This window comes from Aulostomus chinensis, chromosome 16 (assembly GCF_037954235.1).
Source record: "Aulostomus chinensis isolate RoL2024-O1b breed Wild chromosome 16, RoL_Achi_v1.0, whole genome shotgun sequence".
NCBI lineage: Eukaryota > Metazoa > Chordata > Actinopteri > Syngnathiformes > Aulostomidae > Aulostomus > Aulostomus chinensis.
In genome coordinates this window covers 27234306-27253006 of record NC_141335.1, presented here as the reverse complement: position 1 = coordinate 27253006, position 18701 = coordinate 27234306, and the positions used below count along the sequence as shown (strand labels likewise).

The 18701-nt window shown below is 47.5% G+C and overlaps 1 protein-coding gene across 15 annotated transcripts in view; it reads right to left on the bottom strand.

Annotated features, from left to right (window-relative positions):
* Nucleotides 1-18701, bottom strand: part of LOC147248034 (neurexin-1a-like) — a 286884-nt gene that overhangs the window by 126471 nt on the left and 141712 nt on the right. The gene's annotated exons all lie outside the window — the stretch shown is intronic.

Here is an 18701-nt window from a genome sequence, read left to right as displayed (position 1 = left end):
CAACACAATCACCACAAAGATGAGGGCGTCACACTGTCCTGAGTGCACAGGTGGCAGCGTGTCGCTCCCCAGATCTCCTCCAACCACACGGTGGAACAGAAGCAGAAGCTGTGGGACACACAGGGGCGCACCAGAGTTCCAGCAGGCCTCACTGAAGCCAGAGCGCTAGCATGAGGCTACATCACCTCAACGATGACAAACACGTCTTCCCACCAGTCCAGTGTGAAGCTCTAATTCAACGTTCATGGCCAGAAGTCGACCAGGGTTGGCAGCTTCAAGATGGTAGTGATTCTTCGTCACTTCCCACTGAGATCCCACTGAGATCCATTGAGATCCATTGAGATCCACTGACATCCACTGAGATCCCACTGCAAAGTTACAGACATGTTGCAGCATCTACAGCGGGAGGGACCAGACCTGATTTCTGTGCCTGGTTTCCGTGCCAACAGCCTTTTCCCACATGTGGCCTCTGCCTCCTGGCACAGAAACCCATTTAACTCAATCAGTATGATGATATTATTGAAGATAATGAGGCCAGACAGAGCACGCACACACACACACACACACACACACACACATATATATATATATATGTGTACACACACACGTGTGTGTATACCCAACCGATTATATATACAGATATATGACTGAAAAACAAAAGGGATATTTGGTATCACACATCTTCTTTACTGAAAATAAATTTAGCATGACCTCAAGGACTTTGGGTGATAAGTGAAATGTGCTCAGTTCCATCCTAGACTGGTCATGTGACTGCGTTCAAGCGTGCCGGGGTGGATACACACTTCAGGACGGACAGCCCCTTATATCCTGAGGCACTGGGTCTGTTAGAAGCTAGGCCAAGCGTTCAGGACTCAGCCAGCCCCGAATCGTTTCACTTCTGCACATTAGATTTCCCCCCTGAATTAAGAGTGGGCTGCCCCAGGGCCAGGGGGCGTAACCCAGCCCCCAACCAGGACTGGACCGGGTCTCCTCTCCTGGTCAGGGAAACCAAAACAAGAGGTTTCATCCTTAAATGCCACCACAGTCTCCTCAGTGTTTGTGTGTGTCTATGTGTGTGTGTGTGTGTGTGTGTGTGTGTGTGTGTCATTGCGGAAGAACAGAAGCGCCGGTGTCCTACTTTACATGAATAAACTGTTGTAGGAAGTGTGTGAGCCGGACTGAACTGGAACCAGTAGTTTCTCATAGTTATTACTGGTTCTCCTTCTTGACCAGTCTGATAGCAACAACATGCATCCACATGTTTTTTTATAATTTCTCATTGCTGACATGAACAAGAGAGCTCAGAAAGGTAGAGACGGAGAAGAGAATGATGAATAGAAGCCAAATTAAAAAAAAACAAAGTATAAAAAACAAATGGAAGATACTTAAAAACCTTCATAACCCTAAAGAATATAGAGATTGTTTACTTTTACAAATATAAGAAAAGTATCGATATGTACAGATATTGCAATACCATTACTATATTATTCATTTCTTTACTTTCACCTTTATTTTTCTTTGCAAAGGGTCTCTGCTTCACTTTCTAATGCACTTGATTTGTCTTTTATAATAATAATGTCTTGTCTTATGTGGGCGGCATGGTTCAGGGGTAGAGTGGCCGTCTAGCAACCAAAGGGTTGCTGGTTCGATCCTCGACCCCGGTGACCATGTCCAAGTGTCCTTGAGCAAGACACTGAACCCATACTTGCTCCTGATGAGTAGGTTGGTGCCTTGCATGGCAGCTCCACCATCTGTGAGTGAGTGAACGGGTGAATGAGACGACCCTGGAAAGAGCTTGGAGTGCCGCTACGGTAGAAAAGCGCTCTATAAAACTGAGTCCATTTACCGTTTGTGCTTTCTCTTTTTATTGTCTTTCATAATGTTGTGGTATTTTATATATGTGTGTATATATATATATATATATATACATATATATATACATATATATATACATATATATATACATATATACATATATGTTTATTCGTGTATGTATATATATACACGAATATACATATATGTATATATATATGTATATTCGTGTATATCTATATATACACACATATACATATATGTATATACGTGTATGTATAGATATACACAAATATACATATATGTGTATATATATATAAACAAATATACATATATAATGGATATTCTATATATACATACACATATACATATATAATATATACACATATATATACATACATACACACACATATATATATACATACATACATACATACATACACACACATATACATATATAACATATATATACACACATATATATGCATATATATGTGTGTATATAAATCAGAAGAATTTGACGTCGATTCCATCTCTTCAATGCCTCATTTTAGACATCACTTGATTGTCATGTTTTGAACTTCTTTTGTATTTTTATGTGTTTATTTGTTCAATAATGCACAAACATCAGTCAGCACTTCGAAAGTCTGGAGCCCCGGTGCGACTCCTCTGCCTCCCTGATGGGAGCAGCCTGGGCTCCAGGTCCAGGTCCAGACTCCTGAGGTACAAAGACCGCAATGAGCATTGACTCAGACACATTAGGGATGGGATGGCGCCTTCGCCCCCCGGCCAGAGGCCACGGAGGCCAGACCAGACTGCCTTCATTGTTGATTCAATATTGACATGGTACTAATAGCTGAGGCTGGAAGACTGGCTGGATGAGCAACCAGGCCAAGCCAGGACGGCGTGAGGGCCGGCGTTGCCCTCGCGGTAGCTTCCCCTCGACCCACTTAAGCTTAACAGCAAACCCCATTCTGTTTGTCTCTGTACATTAGCCTGACAGGCCTGACCAGAGGCGGCCAAGTCCCCAGAAGCTCCAGACTGGGGTTTAAGTCCTTCACTCTTACACACACACGCACGCACGCACATAGACACACACACGCACACACACAAACCTGCTTTTAAATGAAAACTCAAACACATGTCCATCCTGATGGAATCATCCCGTCTCTCCAGAGCCAACGTGGCTGCGCACCACTTCATGCCTGCAAGCATCTCGCCCCTCTTGTCGAGATGAGACCAGCAACCACAACAGTCCCAAACCACCACCGCTCCCTGATGATTCGAGAGGAATCGGATTCATAGCAGATTTGTATTTTATCTCTCCGTGACTGTGGAGATAATTGGTTCTATTAATACGACTCGTCTGCGGTTCCTTCAGAACAAGTGCGTGGCTGGGCTGAAGTGTCGGGGAATGATGAGCCGAGGATCTTAAGGTTATTTTTATATATGTTTCATCATCGCTCCAATCATGCTGAAGTGAGAAGGAGTGGCACTTTTTGGAAAGTTGAAATGGTTTCATCATGACCCGCTCAGAGAGCAGTCGATACAGAGTGGACTGCTTTGAAATAATGAAACCAGAGCAGAGAGTGTGTGGCTGCACGCACGGGAAACCACACACTCACCAAATTCTGCAGACTGGTGAACGAAGCTACTTCGAGAAAACACGACACATAAAGGAACTGGAACCTGCTGCATGAAGATGCTGATCAAAAGATTCTTTTTAGACACGAGAAACAAAGGAGTACAGAAGAAGGAGAACTAATTGGGACATGGCCCCACTGATGCTCGTCGCTTCCTTCTGCTAGCTTCCATCTTCTGGATTCTGTATTTGCCACTGCAGGTGGAAATGCTTGAAAATGAAATACAAAAATGACAAATGCTTTTGGTTCAAATCCTTATTTAACATTTCAATGACAAATGACAGACATGAGGAATGAAACCATCTGCTTGTGTTTCTGCATGCAAATCAAGTTTCTAAAGTAAGCCACATGCTAGCATGAGCATGTTCCAACCAATGACATCTTGACACCCACCTGTCAATCAATCTAGAAATTGTAGCAACATCCATACGTCGACCATCTTGGTTAGCTCACTCACAACAGTGTTACACATGAATGTCCCTGTTGTCTGTCACGTCACCATGGTTACGGGCATAACGGAGTATCCCTGTTGAGGACGCTGCTCCATCCCCGAAGGAGACTACTAACCCTGCTACTAATACCATTACAACTAGTACTACTATCCCTGCTACTAATACCATTACAACTAGTACTTCTATCCCTGCTACTAATACCATTACAACTAGTACTACTATCCCTGCTACTAATACCATGACAACTAGTACTTCTATCCCTGCTACTAATACCATGACAACTAGTACTTCTATCCCTGCTACGAATACCATGACAACTAGTACTTCTATCCCTGCTACGAATACCATGACAACTAGTACTTCTATCCCTGTTACGAATACCATGACAACTAGTACTTCTATCCCTGCTACTAATACCATGACATCTAGTACTTCTATCCCTGCTACTAATACCACGACAACTAGTACTTCTATCCCTGCTACGAATACCATGACAACTAGTACTACTATCCCTGCTACTAATACCATGACATCTAGTACTTCTATCCCTGCTACTAATACCACGACAACTAGTACTTCTATCCCTGCTACGAATACCATGACAACTAGTACTTCTATCCCTGTTACGAATACCATGACAACTAGTACTTCTATCCCTGTTACGAATACCACGACAACTAGTACTTCTATCCCTGCTACGAATACCATGACAACTAGTACTTCTATCCCTGCTACGAATACCATGACAACTAGTACTTCTATCCCTGCTGCGAATACCATGACAACTAGTACTTCTATCCCTGTTACGAATACCATGACAACTAGTACTTCTATCACTGCTACTAATACCATGACAACTACTACTACTATCCCTGCTACAAATACCATTACAACTAGTACTACTATCCCTGCTACTAATACCATGACATCGAGTACTTCTATCCCTGTTACGAATACCATGACAACTAGTACTTCTATCCCTGCTACGAATACCACGACAACTAGTACTTCTATCCCTGCTACGAATACCATGACAACTAGTACTTCTATCCCTGTTACGAATACCATGACAACTAGTACTTCTATCCCTGCTACGAATACCACGACAACTAGTACTTCTATCCCTGCTACAAATACCACGACAACTAGTACTTCTATCCCTGTTACGAATACCATGACAACTAGTACTTCTATCCCTGCTACTAATACCATGACAACTAGTACTACTATCCCTGCTACAAATACCATGACAACTAGTACTACTATCCCTGCTACTAATACCATTACAACTAGTACTACTATCCCTGCTACTAATACCATGACATCTAGTGCTTCTATCCCTGCTACGAATACCACGACAACTAGTACTTCTATCCCTGCTACGAATACCATGACAACTAGTACTTCTATCCCTGTTACGAATACCATGACAACTAGTACTTCTATCCCTGCTACGAATACCACGACAACTAGTACTTCTATCCCTGCTACGAATACCACGACAACTAGTACTTCTATCCCTGCTACTAATACCATGACATCTAGTGCTTCTATCCCTGCTACTAATACCATGACATCTAGTACTTCTATCCTTGCTACGAATACCACGACAACTAGTACTTCTATCCCTGCTACGAATACCATGACAACTAGTACTTCTATCCCTGTTACGAATACCATGACAACTAGTACTTCTATCCCTGCTACGAATACCACGACAACTAGTACTTCTATCCCTGTTACGAATACCATGACAACTAGTACTTCTATCCCTGTTACGAATACCATGACAACTAGTACTTCTATCCCTGCTACTAATACCATGACAACTAGTACTACTATCCCTGCTACAAATACCATTACAACTAGTACTACTATCCCTGCTACTAATACCATGACATCTAGTACTTCTATCCCTGCTACTAATACCATGACATCTAGTACTTCTATCCCTGCTACTAATACCATGACATCTAGTACTTCTATCCCTGCTACGAATACCACGACAACTAGTACTTCTATCCCTGCTACGAATACCATGACAACTAGTACTTCTATCCCTGTTACGAATACCATGACAACTAGTACTTCTATCCCTGCTACGAATACCACGACAACTAGTACTTCTATCCCTGCTACTAATACCAAGACAACTAGTACTTCTATCCCTGCTACGAATACCACAACAACTAGTACTTCTATCCCTGTTACGAATACCATGACAACTAGTACTACTATCCCTGCTACAAATACCATTACAACTAGTACTACTATCCCTGCTACTAATACCATGACATCTAGTACTTCTATCCCTGCTACGAATACCATGACAACTAGTACTTCTATCCCTGCTACTAATACTATTACAACTCATACTACTATCCCTGCTAGTAATACTATTACAACTAGTACTTCTATTACTAGTGTATCTGCTATTTCTACTTTTCCTGCTATTACTAGTATTCCTGCTATTACTAGTATTCCTGCTATTACTAGTATTCCTGTTATTACTACTATTCCTGTCGTTACTACTATTCCTGCTGCTACTACTATATCTGCTATTACTACTATTCCTGCTTTTACAACTGTTCTTGCTATTACTACTATTCCTGCTGTTACTACTACTCCTGCTGTTACTACTATTCCTGCTGTTACTACTACTCCTGCTGTTACTACTACTCCTGCTGTTTCTACTATTCCTGCTATTACTACTATTCCTGCTGTTACTAGTATTCCTGCTAGTAGTCCTGCTATTACGACTACTTCTGCTGTTACTACTATTCCTGCTATTACTAGTATTCCTGCTATTACTAGTATTCCTGCTATTACTGTTATTACTACTATTCCTGCTGTTACTACTATTCCTGCTGTTACTAGTATTCCTGATATTATTACTATTCCTGATATTACTAGTATTCCTGATATTACTACTATTCCTGCCATTACTAGTATTCCTGATATTACTACTATTCCTGCTATTTCTACTATTACTGCTCTGACTAGTATTCCTGCTATTACTACTATTATTACTATTCTTATTATTACTACTATTCCTGTTGTTACTACTATTCCTGCTATTACTACTATTCCTGCTGTTACTACTATTCCTGCTATTACTAGTATTCCTGCTGTAACTAGTATTCCTGCTATTCCTTCTATTACTAGTATTCCTGGTGTTACTAGTATTCCTGATATTACTACTATTACTAGTATTCCTGCTGTTACTAGTATTCCTGATATTACTACTATTCCTGCTATTATTAGTATTCCTGATATTACTACTATTCCTGCCATTACTAGTATTCCTGATATTACTACTATTCCTGCCATTACTAGTATTCCTGATATTACTACTATTCCTGCCATTACTAGTATTCCTGCTGTAACTAGTATTCCTGCTATTCCTTCTATTACTAGTATTCCTGGTGTTACTAGTATTCCTGATATTACTACTATTACTAGTATTCCTGCTGTTACTAGTATTCCTGATATTACTACTATTCCTGCTATTATTAGTATTCCTGATATTACTACTATTCCTGCCATTACTAGTATTCCTGATATTACTACTATTCCTGCCATTACTAGTATTCCTGATATTACTACTATTCCCCACAACACCAACTCAACCCGATCCCATGGTGATATGAAACTGAGTATTTCTCTGTGTGAGGAAGCGGAGAGCCAAGCCAGCTGCTGCAGAAATATCTGCAAGTCAGCTCCTGGTGTGTGGCTTCTCTGAACCCAGCGCTCCCCTGATAACTGCTGCATTTCAGAGGATGCAAATGCAGCTGGAAAAAGTGCTGTTTCTCTCAGAGCTGCTCTTGGGTTCCTGCTGCTTCTCCATCCTTTGACAATCCATCAGCACAGATAAAACCCAACTATCTGCAGGTTCATTCCTCCTACTCCTACATTTGTCTTGGCAGTGAGGCTGTCTTGCATCACTATTCTATATCAGCTCCTTCCCTGACCCATAGTGAAAGAGCTTTCTTGGAAAGTATGTTTTTAGGGTTACATATTGCATCCCCTTGGCCTGCCAACTGATCCCTTCTGTGCTTTCATCAGGTCCACAGGAACAATGAGGCTGCTGCTGGGCCGAGGCTCAACAGGTACAGCAGATGCTTGAGCTGCTCCATGGGGCTGCTACGGATGAGTATGCATGGACCAAAAGGCTGCATGCTGAAACCGGCATTTCTTGCACATTTCATACACAAGGAAGGTTCACAGGGAGTTCACCATCAAAAGCATCCCTCAGCACCTTCAGCTCAGCCTTGTGTTGCTGCTCCACCCAAGCTCTCGTGGCATGTACCGATAACAAAAGATGGAGTCTTATCAAGCTGGTAGAAATGACACAGAATGCATTAACATTTATGATGCTCTCTCCTCGGCTGCCCACTCGGTTCCCTTCTCCTTAATGCAGTTCAGCTCATTCCCCCCTCACTGTGTGAACCACTGCAGAAGAAAATAATGACCAAACAAATCCCCCTGTGCGTGTTTTGCATAGGAAAGTAGAAACATTTTCTAAATATGTAGTTCTGTAAAAGTTAAATATTAATGAGAACACAAGGCTTCAAAGCAAATGCCCATTTAACTGTCTTTGAGGGAGATTAATGCCTCCTAACTTTAAACTGCATCATGTGACTCAAGGCTGGTAAGAATCTTATTGCTGTATGTTGCTTATCCATCGACGCATTCTGCTAAAGTTGTTGAAAACATTCAGTGAATAAACTTACATGATGTTTATTTAGCAGAACACAATGTGTGGTTCTCCCTCTGTTGGCACATGTTCTCAGACAAGAGGACAAAACAGGGGACTGAAATAGAACCCGGTACTGCGGGTCGCTCCAGTGCCAGTGGTTCAGACCAGAGATGCTCCATGGATTATAGTAACCTGATGCTTTGTTATACAAAACTGCTGAACATAGATAATAAACTACTTATAATTTCCAGACAGCAGACCAGGACACTGTGTGTCGCTCACATGGAGAGGACATCAACAGTCTGACCCACTGCATCCCAGATTACATAAACTTCTGTGTGGAAAACACAGTAACAAGAAGAAGAGGGCTTCCATTTCAGGGGGAAGATAAGGAGGTATATTTTGTACATATTTACATTTTTACACTGGTGAATGTTTGTTTTATTGCACAATTTTAACAGAGAAACAACTCCATAAGATAGGTTGCATCTTAGAGGGAGGAGTTAACAGTTTGATTGCCACTGGCAGGAATTCCAGTTTGAGTCTCTGGCTGAAAGTACTTTTCCTGCTGGCCAGCATGTGATAGAGAGGGTGTGAAGCGTTGTCCACAATGGTCCTAATCTTGGACAACATTCTCCTCTCTGACACTGCTTTCAGAGTCTAGCTCCCCTCCTACAACATGGCTTCTTTGTGGACAAGTTTATTCAGCCTGTTGGCTTCCCTCACCTTTCGTCTGCTGCCCCAGCACACAACTGCATAGAGGATGGCGCTGGCCGCCACACACTCAGAAAGTACCTGTAGCATTGTCCGACAGATGTTGAAGGACCTCAGCCGCCTCAGAAAATAGAGGTGACTTTGGCCCATCTTAAGCCCCTTTCACACTGCACCAAGAAGATGGGTCAACGCAGGTTTTTGGGCACTCTGAAAGAGTGGACTCGGCATTTTGACGGGTGTTGACCGACTCGCCAAGCGACCCGGGTGTTTAGCGGCTCGGCTCGCCTGCAGTGTGAAAAAGGCAACCCGCGTCGTCTCAGGTTTCCTACGACCTTCCTGTCTCATCCTGATTTCGTCAGTGTGCCGCCTGTCAGGCTTCACCTGTAGCTTCTTCGGCTCCCTTCCAGACGAGCCAAAAACTCCATCCTCCTTCACTGTATTGGCGCTCAGACATTTTCCATCTGCGTTGAGTTTATATGATTTGCAAAAGAGACAACATTGCAATGCAGGCAACGACAACGCTAACGTTTGACCCGGCGACGCCCACGTTGTCGTTTACCTCTCAGTGTTCCGCGCACGTTTACATGTAATGATGACGTTGTCAAAGCGATGACGTATGATGACGTCACAGCGGGAGTTCAGACCCACGTCTGCTGGAAGCTTGAATGAACCCTGATGCTGAGCAAACGAGGGTCCAAAAACCCACGTTGACATGCATTTTTCAGTGTGAAAAGGGGTATTATAGAGGGCATTTGTGTTTTTAGTCCAGTCAAGTTTATTGTCCAAGTACACCCCTAAGTGCTTGTAGTCCTCCACCAGCTCCACACTGGTCCCACGGACGGAAACGGGAGACACTGGAGCCCTAGTTCTCCTCATGTCCACCACCAGCTCCTTGGTCTTTGCCATGTTGAGCTGCAGATGGTTGTGCTCGCACCAAGTGACCAAGTTGTCCACCACAGCCCTGTACTCTTCACCCAACTACGACAGAGTCATCAGAAATTTTCTAAAGGTGACAGGTCTCGGTGCAGTAGCTGAGGTCCATGGTGTACAAGGTGAAGAGGAAGGGTGCTCTATGCATCCTTGATGTTTGCGTACAGCAGGTTGATGGTCCTGTCCTCTCTGGTGGGGCAGCTCACAAACTGTAAAAGTGGGGAGTGCTGTGTCCATGGTGATGTGGTTGAAGTCACCCCAGATGACAATGAATGCACTCGGGTGTGGAGTCTGAATCCGGGCAATTGCAGAGTGAGGGATGTCGGTCGCCGACGTCGGGTTTGGAACATAAATTGCCACAATTACAACGTACGCTCCCGCTAAGCAGGATCACACCATCGGTTGTTAACTAGAACAGCAAGCCCGCCACCTTTGTGCTTACCGCTCTTGGTCGCTCTCTGTTGGCCTGAACCGTTTGGAAGCCCTTGATGGAGACGTTGTCGTTGGGAATATCCTGGTGCAGCCATGTCTCAGAAAAGCACATTAAACGACATTCCAGACGCTCCCTCTGACTCCAGGCTAGCGCTGTCAGCTCATCCATCTTATTCGCCAGGGACCTCACGTTCCCCATGATGAGAGAGGGAAGACACGGCTTAAATCTCCTCTTCTCCGCAATTCTCCTCCGTCTCATCCCTTCCTTCGTCCTCTGTTGCTTTCCCTCAGCATCCCCTGTGTGTTTCCTCCAGATTTCTTCAAGGATATTCAATGTTTTGACCTCAAGGCCTTAGGTCGATCAGCTGATCTCTGGAGCAAACAATGCGCTTGGTGTGGAATAGTTGTGCTGTGGTTTCGGAAAACAGCAGTCCCACAGGGAAAAAAGGGCAAAAATTCTCCAAACTAACATGTTTGGTGGGAAAATAAATAGGCAAAAAAGAAATCTGGAGAAGTATAAGTAAGTATAACATTAAATTAAATAAAGAGAAAGTTTAGAAAGTGAAGCAGGAGCGACTGCAACAGGCTGCACATGAGTCGACGCACATGAATAACATTCAACTAACAACTAAATTTCCCCTGTGTGGATTAATAAAATGTCATAGTCCAATGGTGCCTCCTCATTTCCTTGTTGTTCCCCTCCCCTTTCGTGTCTTGTGTGTCCTCTCTGTCTGGGAGTGGCCATCCTCCTAATCACCAGCTGCCAACCTGACTCACCTGCAACCCTCCACTAATCAACTCCAGCGGTGTATCTACCCTGGTCTCCATCCAGTCTTTGCCAGATTGTTGTCTCAGCTCCAGTGGACCACCACCACCACCACCACCACCACCTGCCAGCAGCCTGCCTGCCTGTTCTCCATCCTGCCTGCCTGTTCTGCAAACTGCCTGCCCGCCTGTTCTCCAGCCTGCCTGTTCTCCAAACTGCCTGCCTGCCTGTTCTCCAAACTGCCTGCCCGCCTGTTCTCCAGCCTGCCTGCCCGCCTGTTCTCCAGCCTGCCCGCCTGTTCTCCAAACTGCCTGTTCTCCAAACTGCCTGCCCGCCTTTTCTCCAGCCTGCCTGTTCTCCAAACTGCCTGTTCTCCAAACTGCCTGCCCGCCTGGTCTCCAGCCTGCCCGCCTGTTCTCCAAACTGCCTGTTCTCCAAACTGCCTGCCCGCCTGTTCTCCAGCCTGCCTGTTCTCCAAACTGCCTGTTCTCCAAACTGCATGCCCGCCTGTTCTCCAGCCTGCCTGTTCTCCAAACTGCCTGCCCGCGTGTTCTCCAGCCTGCCTGCCCGCCTGTTCTCCAGCCTGCCTGTTCTCCAAACTGCCTGCCTACCTGTTCGCCAGCCTGCCTGCCCGCCTGTTCTCCAGCCTGCCCGCCTGTTCTCCAAACTGCCTGTTCTCCAAACTGCCTGCCCGCCTGTTCTCCAGCCTGCCTGTTCTCCAAACTGCCTGATCTCCAAACTGCCTGCCCGCCTGTACTCCAGCCTGCCGGCCTGTTCTCCAGCCTGCCTGCCCACCTGTTCTCCAGCCTGCCTGCCCGCCTGTTCTCCAGCCTGCCTGTTCTCCAAACTGCCTGCCTACCTGTTCTCCAGCCTGCCTGCCCGCCTGTTCTTCAGCCTGCCTGCCTGTTCTCCAGCCTGCCTGTTCTCCAAACTGCCTGCCTGCCTGTTCTCCAGCCTGCCTGTTCTCCAAACTGCCTGCCCGCGTGTTCTGCAGCCTGCCTGCCTGTTCTGCAGCCTGCCTGCCTGTTCTCCAGCCTACCCGCCTGCCCGTTCTCCAGCCTGCCTTTTCTCCAGCCTGCCTGCCTGTTCTCCAGCCTGCCTGCCTGTTCTCCAAACTGCCTGCCCCCCGGTTCTCCAACCTGCCTGCCCGCCTGTTCTCCAGCCAGCCTGCTTGCCCGTTCTCCAGCCTGCCCACCTTTTCGCCTGCCTGCCTGTTGTCCAGCCTGCCTACCCGCCTGTTCTCCAGCCTGCTTGCCCGCCTGTTCTCCAGCCTGCCTGCCCGCCTGTTCTACAGCCTGCCGGCCTGTTCTCCAGACTGCCTGCCTGTTCTCCAAACTGCCTGCCCGCCTTTTCTCCAGCCTGCCCACCTGTTCTCCAGCCTGCCTTTTCTCCAGCCTGCCCGCCTGTTCTCCAGCCTGCCGGCCTGTTCTCCAGCCTGCCTGCCCACCTGTTCTCCAGCCTGCCTGCCCGCCTGTTCTCCAGCCTGCCTGCCCGCCTGTTCTTCAGCCTGCCTGCCTGTTCTCCAGCCTGCCTGTTCTCCAAACTGCCTGCCTGCCTGTTCTCCAGCCTGCCTGTTCTCCAAACTGCCTGCCCGCGTGTTCTGCAGCCTGCCTGCCTGTTCTGCAGCCTGCCTGCCTGTTCTCCAGCCTACCCGCCTGCCCGTTCTCCAGCCTGCCTTTTCTCCAGCCTGCCTGCCTGTTCTCCAGCCTGCCTGCCTGTTCTCCAAACTGCCTGCCCGCCGGTTCTCCAACCTGCCTGCCCGCCTGTTCTCCAGCCAGCCTGCTTGCCCGTTCTCCAGCCTGCCCACCTTTTCGCCTGCCTGCCTGTTGTCCAGCCTGCCTACCCGCCTGTTCTCCAGCCTGCTTGCCCGCCTGTTCTCCAGCCTGCCTGCCCGCCTGTTCTACAGCCTGCCGGCCTGTTCTCCAGACTGCCTGCCTGTTCTCCAAACTGCCTGCCCGCCTTTTCTCCAGCCTGCCCACCTGTTCTCCAGCCTGCCTTTTCTCCAGCCTGCCCGCCTGTTCTCCAGCCTGCCGGCCTGTTCTCCAGCCTGCCTGCCCACCTGTTCTCCAGTCTGCCTGTTCTCCAAACTGCCTGCCTACCTGTTCTCCAGCCTGCCTGCCCGCCTGTTCTCCAGCCTGCCTGCCTGTTCTCCAGCCTGCCTGTTCTCCAAACTGCCTGCCTGCCTGTTCTCCAGCCTGCCTGTTCTCCAAACTGCCTGCCCGCGTGTTCTGCAGCCTGCCTGCCTGTTCTGCAGCCTGCCTGCCTGTTCTCCAGCCTACCCGCCTGCCCATTCTCCAGCCTGCCTTTTCTCCAGCCTGCCTGCCTGTTCTCCATCCTGCCTGCCTGTTCTCCAGCCTGCCTGCCTGTTCTCCAAACTGCCTGCCTGCCGGTTCTCCAACCTGCCTGCCCGCCTGTTCTCCAGCCAGCCTGCTTGCCCGTTCTCCAGCCTGCCCACCTTTTCGCCTGCCTGCCTGTTGTCCAGCCTGCCTACCCGCCTGTTCTCCAGCCTGCTTGCCCGCCTGTTCTCCAGCCTGCCTGCCCGCCTGTTCTACAGCCTGCCGGCCTGTTCTCCAGACTGCCTGCCTGTTCTCCAAACTGCCTGCCCGCCTTTTCTCCAGCCTGCCCACCTATTCTCCAGCCTGCCTTTTCTCCAGCCTGCCCGCCTGTTCTCCAGCCTGCCTGCCCACCTGTTCTCCAGCCTGCCTGCCCGCCTGTTCTCCAGCCTGCCTGTTCTCCAGCCTGCCTGCCTGTTCTCCAGCCTGCCCGCCTGCCCACCTGTTCTACAGCCTGCCTGCCTGTTCTCCAAACTGCCTGCCTGCCTGTTCTCCAAAATGCCTGCCTGCCTGTTCTCCAGCCTGCCTGTTCTCCAAACTGCCTGATCTCCAAACTGCCTGCCTGCCTGTTCTGCAGCCTGCCTGCCTGTTCTCCAGCCTACCCGCCTGCCCGTTCTCCAGCCTGCCTTTTCTCCAGCCTGCCTGCCTGTTCTCCAGCCTGCCTGCCTGTTCTCCAAACTGCCTGCCCCCCGGTTCTCCAACCTGCCTGCCCGCCTGTTCTCCAGCCAGCCTGCTTGCCCGTTCTCCAGCCTGCCCACCTTTTCGCCTGCCTGCCTGTTGTCCAGCCTGCCTACCCGCCTGTTCTCCAGCCTGCTTGCCCGCCTGTTCTCCAGCCCGCCTGCCCGCCTGTTCTACAGCCTGCCGGCCTGTTCTCCAGACTGCCTGCCTGTTCTCCAAACTGCCTGCCCGCCTTTTCTCCAGCCTGCCCACCTGTTCTCCAGCCTGCCTTTTCTCCAGCCTGCCCGCCTGTTCTCCAGCCTGCCGGCCTGTTCTCCAGCCTGCCTGCCCACCTGTTCTCCAGCCTGCCTGCCCGCCTGTTCTCCAGCCTGCCTGTTCTCCAAACTGCCTGCCTGCCTGTTCTCCAAACTGCCTGCCTGCCTGTTCTCCAAACTGCCTGCCTGCCTGTTCTCCAAACTGCCTGCCTGCCTGTTCTCCAGCATCTGCCTTGATCTGTTAAAGCTGCAAGCAGCGTTGTTAGGGCCTGAGCCCCCGCGCGGCCTACGGCCGCGTCCTTGACACCGGCCCCAATCCAACGGTGTAATCGGCAAATCCCTAGGCCTTGAAGTTTAGGAGATACGAGCCTCAGTGCGCTGCACAGTGTGAGTGCAGAGCTGAGAGCCGGCCCTTTAAGAGCCCCTCCCTTCTCTGCTCGCTCTCTGGGATCTCTGTCAGAGTGGAGAGCAGAGGAGGATTTGGCAGTTTTACTGATAAACACAGTCACAACTCAGCATATGTTGGTCAAAAGTGGAATGTAAAGACATCAGTGCGTAGAGTTTAGACCGTGTGCCTTGTAAGCAACAGTCTTTCTGCCTCCAGGGCGGCTGGGTGACACCCTGAAGGAGACAGTCCAGAGCAGGAGCCACTATTGGTCACCAACCACCGGTTCAGGGCCCCAACAGGTTTCCCCAGTCAGCAACTCACCAGGAAATGACATCAGCCTACACCTGTCAGAGATCACTCAGATTATTTTTTGAGTTGCATGAGTTTCATTTGACAGACACTGTCATGCCCCGTTATAACACATGAGCCTGCTGACATCTTTAGCTCCGCCCCCGCTGACCATTGATCAGTCGAGCAGCAGACACACTGAGAACAACTCTGGACTCGATTGCATCATTAATGAAGAAAACTATTAAACAAAGGACACCAGCACCGTGGTACAGTTTTGAAACCCAACAGCTCAGTACCTGGAGAGGGCGTGGTGCTGCTCCAGACTGGAAGAGGCAGGTGTGATCTGGCTAGAGAGCCTTAAAAGTCAGACTAGAGCAGCCGATAACTGAGCGTTAATAGAGGAGAACCAGAACCAGCCCAGGTTCCTCTTCAGCACTGGAGTCAGACTAGCAGAGAGCCACAGCTCTACTGAGCCCAGTGCTCCTGGTTCCCTCAGCAGAAACGACTTCATCAACTTTTAATGATCAAATTCTACCTGTCACTGGTATTAAAGGAACCACACTAAAAACTCCATTAATGTTCACTGCTATCTGTGAATATTATGTGTTCACGTTCTGTCCCTCTCTTTTATGTCTCTTCTCCATCTCTGTCCCTGTCCTCCATCTCTCTCTCCCTCCAGCAGGTCAAAAGCAGACGTCCGTCCCCACTGATCCTGGATCTGCTCCACCTTCTTGCCTGGTAAAGGAAGGTTTCATCCCTGCTGTCTCAGGTTGGTTCTATCCAGATGAGACTGACTTGACTGTATCACTGAAAGGAATAGTTCACCCAAAAATGAAAATCCAGTCGTAATATGGTCTCCATCACGCTGGTGGAAGGCGCTGCTGGAGCTTCACGGGAAAAGGTGTCATCGTCATCTCCAGACTGTCTGTGTCATCAATCAACCCTGAAGACGTGTGCGTAAAGGTACACGATGGAGATGCTCTTATCAGTTCTGCACCGGGGAGTCTTTGCAGGGATTTAATACATAACACAAACTGTATTTCTGTTTGCCTCTTATTCCATAACCATCCAATATGCTTCCATATTTTAGCTCTCAACTTGTTCAACTGTCTGTTTCGCTGCTTTTGTTAAATGATCAGAGATGTTAACACGGCAACCACATGATGAAAAAACTGAAAATGCTTATATGATGTCATAATAGATTTCTAAACGAACATACCTGTCAGTCATTCATGTCTCAATCTTCAATTCCTACGGTGAGAACTAAGAGTCATGTCATAAATATGATTGACAGGAAGAGTCTGACAATCAGCTGCCTTCGCATTTGTGATTGACAGGTTCTATTTCATGTTCAAGCTCAGTGCTGAAGTTAATTTGTCCTGCAATTAAGTGAAGCATCCAGAAAAGTTTCTTCTGTCGTTCAATCTACAGAACATTGTAGTTTTACAGGTCAAACGTGTTGGTGACATGCAACAACATTGTTCAGTGAAAGTGGCGTGAGATTGTCTCAGTCGTCGTCTGCTCGCATGTCCTTCTGGATTCTCGTCTCCACTGGGGGAGACAGGAGGGACTTTCCAAATGTACCTGGCATTCACAGAATTCATGTGCAGCGGTGTTACTGTTCCCCCACTTACCTCTTGCATCTTGTTGGATCCTCTTCTACCCTTTTGGGAGGTGTAATATTTCATGATTCAGCCATTAGAAGTCATAACCACCGTCCTGCCAGTGGGACAGACGCTCAGACTATCCATAAATGTAATAACACACAAACACAACCCTCTCTACTTGCTGCACATCATTGCAAAAGAACAGTTCTTATGAACAGATCTATACAAACCTCCTCAAAATCCCACCACAACAGCAGCCTCAATCAACGCATTCACCAGCTAAATGCCAATCGAAAAATCAGTAATCATAATCATGCTGCACATCATAGAAGCTGAACAGTTCATCAAGATATCACCAAACGCCCCAAGAAACGGTCTGATTACAATCCCGGAGGTCAGGACAATCCATATCCAGTCACAGAATTGGTCAAAAACAGGTTCATAGACCCATAAATGTCCATAAACAGCTTAAGCATCATTCAAATTAGCCGCAGCTGTGCTCATTCTCACTCAGTATTTCACTCAAGAAGTCTTCCACAGAGCTTCAATAAAAACAGCGATGGCCAAGTGAACCTCAGGTGGCCTCCAGTGCCCTCAGAGACTTCCATGGACAGCTCGGTCACACTGTCTGAGCTTCCATTCCATTTCATGAGCCAAAGATACGAGACGAGAGCTTGTTCTTCCCCATTCAGCCAGCAGGGGACGAAGCCAATTGCAATAGTTCTTGGAAATGTCTTGCGCTGCAGTTCGCCAACAAGATTCTGGATTCATCAAAATGCTGCTGCAAGCTGATTTAAGATGACAGACCTGCTTCTTATTATTTTAAAACTGATTATGTTTGTTGAAATAATCAAAAGCTATCGTCTTTTTTTTATCCCTGAGGTGATGAAGTCATCCCTAAGTGTGGCATTTCCAAACCACTTTGTACAAACCTGAGAATGTCCTAACACATGGCTGTAGCCTGTGAAAAACGTGAGTGAAACACTAATTTTCTAAGACAGATTTATAAAATCTGAGCCTTATTTAACTCAGCCTTCTGCTGCGGCCCCATTTTGAGCTCCAGCTAAAAGACAAAAACCTTGAGTGAGAGTAAAAACCTTCAATCTTCCATTGTTCAAACTTGCCAGTGCCAGAAGCACTTCCTGATTCACTCCTTCTAACTACTCAAGAAAGAGTTCAGTTTGTTACCGTTCAAACGAGACCAAACTCAGCCAGTTACTCCAAATGGTTAAAGACGTGGTGTTCAAGGTTCTTCGGGAGTGCGTTCATACTGAAGGGTTAGGAGGACACGGAGCATGAGTGAACCACAGTTACTGTCTTCAGCGTCACTCTCTTTGTTTCCAAACAGAATTATTTTGGCGAACGGTGTAAAACTGGATTGTAAAACTGAGCTACGTGTAAGCCAGTCTGGAAAATCCCACTGGAACAAGGCGTTCCCAAGGGAGGGCAACCAAGTGGAACCAGAGACCAGATTAACAGGATATTAGATCCTAGCAAGCCCCATGTTTGTAGTCCCCCTCACCCTTCAGACCCTCCCAACCTCCCCATCTTCTTACCGCCATTGTTGCTGTAGCCCATACAGTTCAACACCATCAGTAAATGAGGACGAGACATATGAGTTTACCAAGCACCAATGACCTGGTATCAACGCAGCCACACAGTGAGGCATCACCAGATGGTCACATGTCTGGTCAAAGCTTCA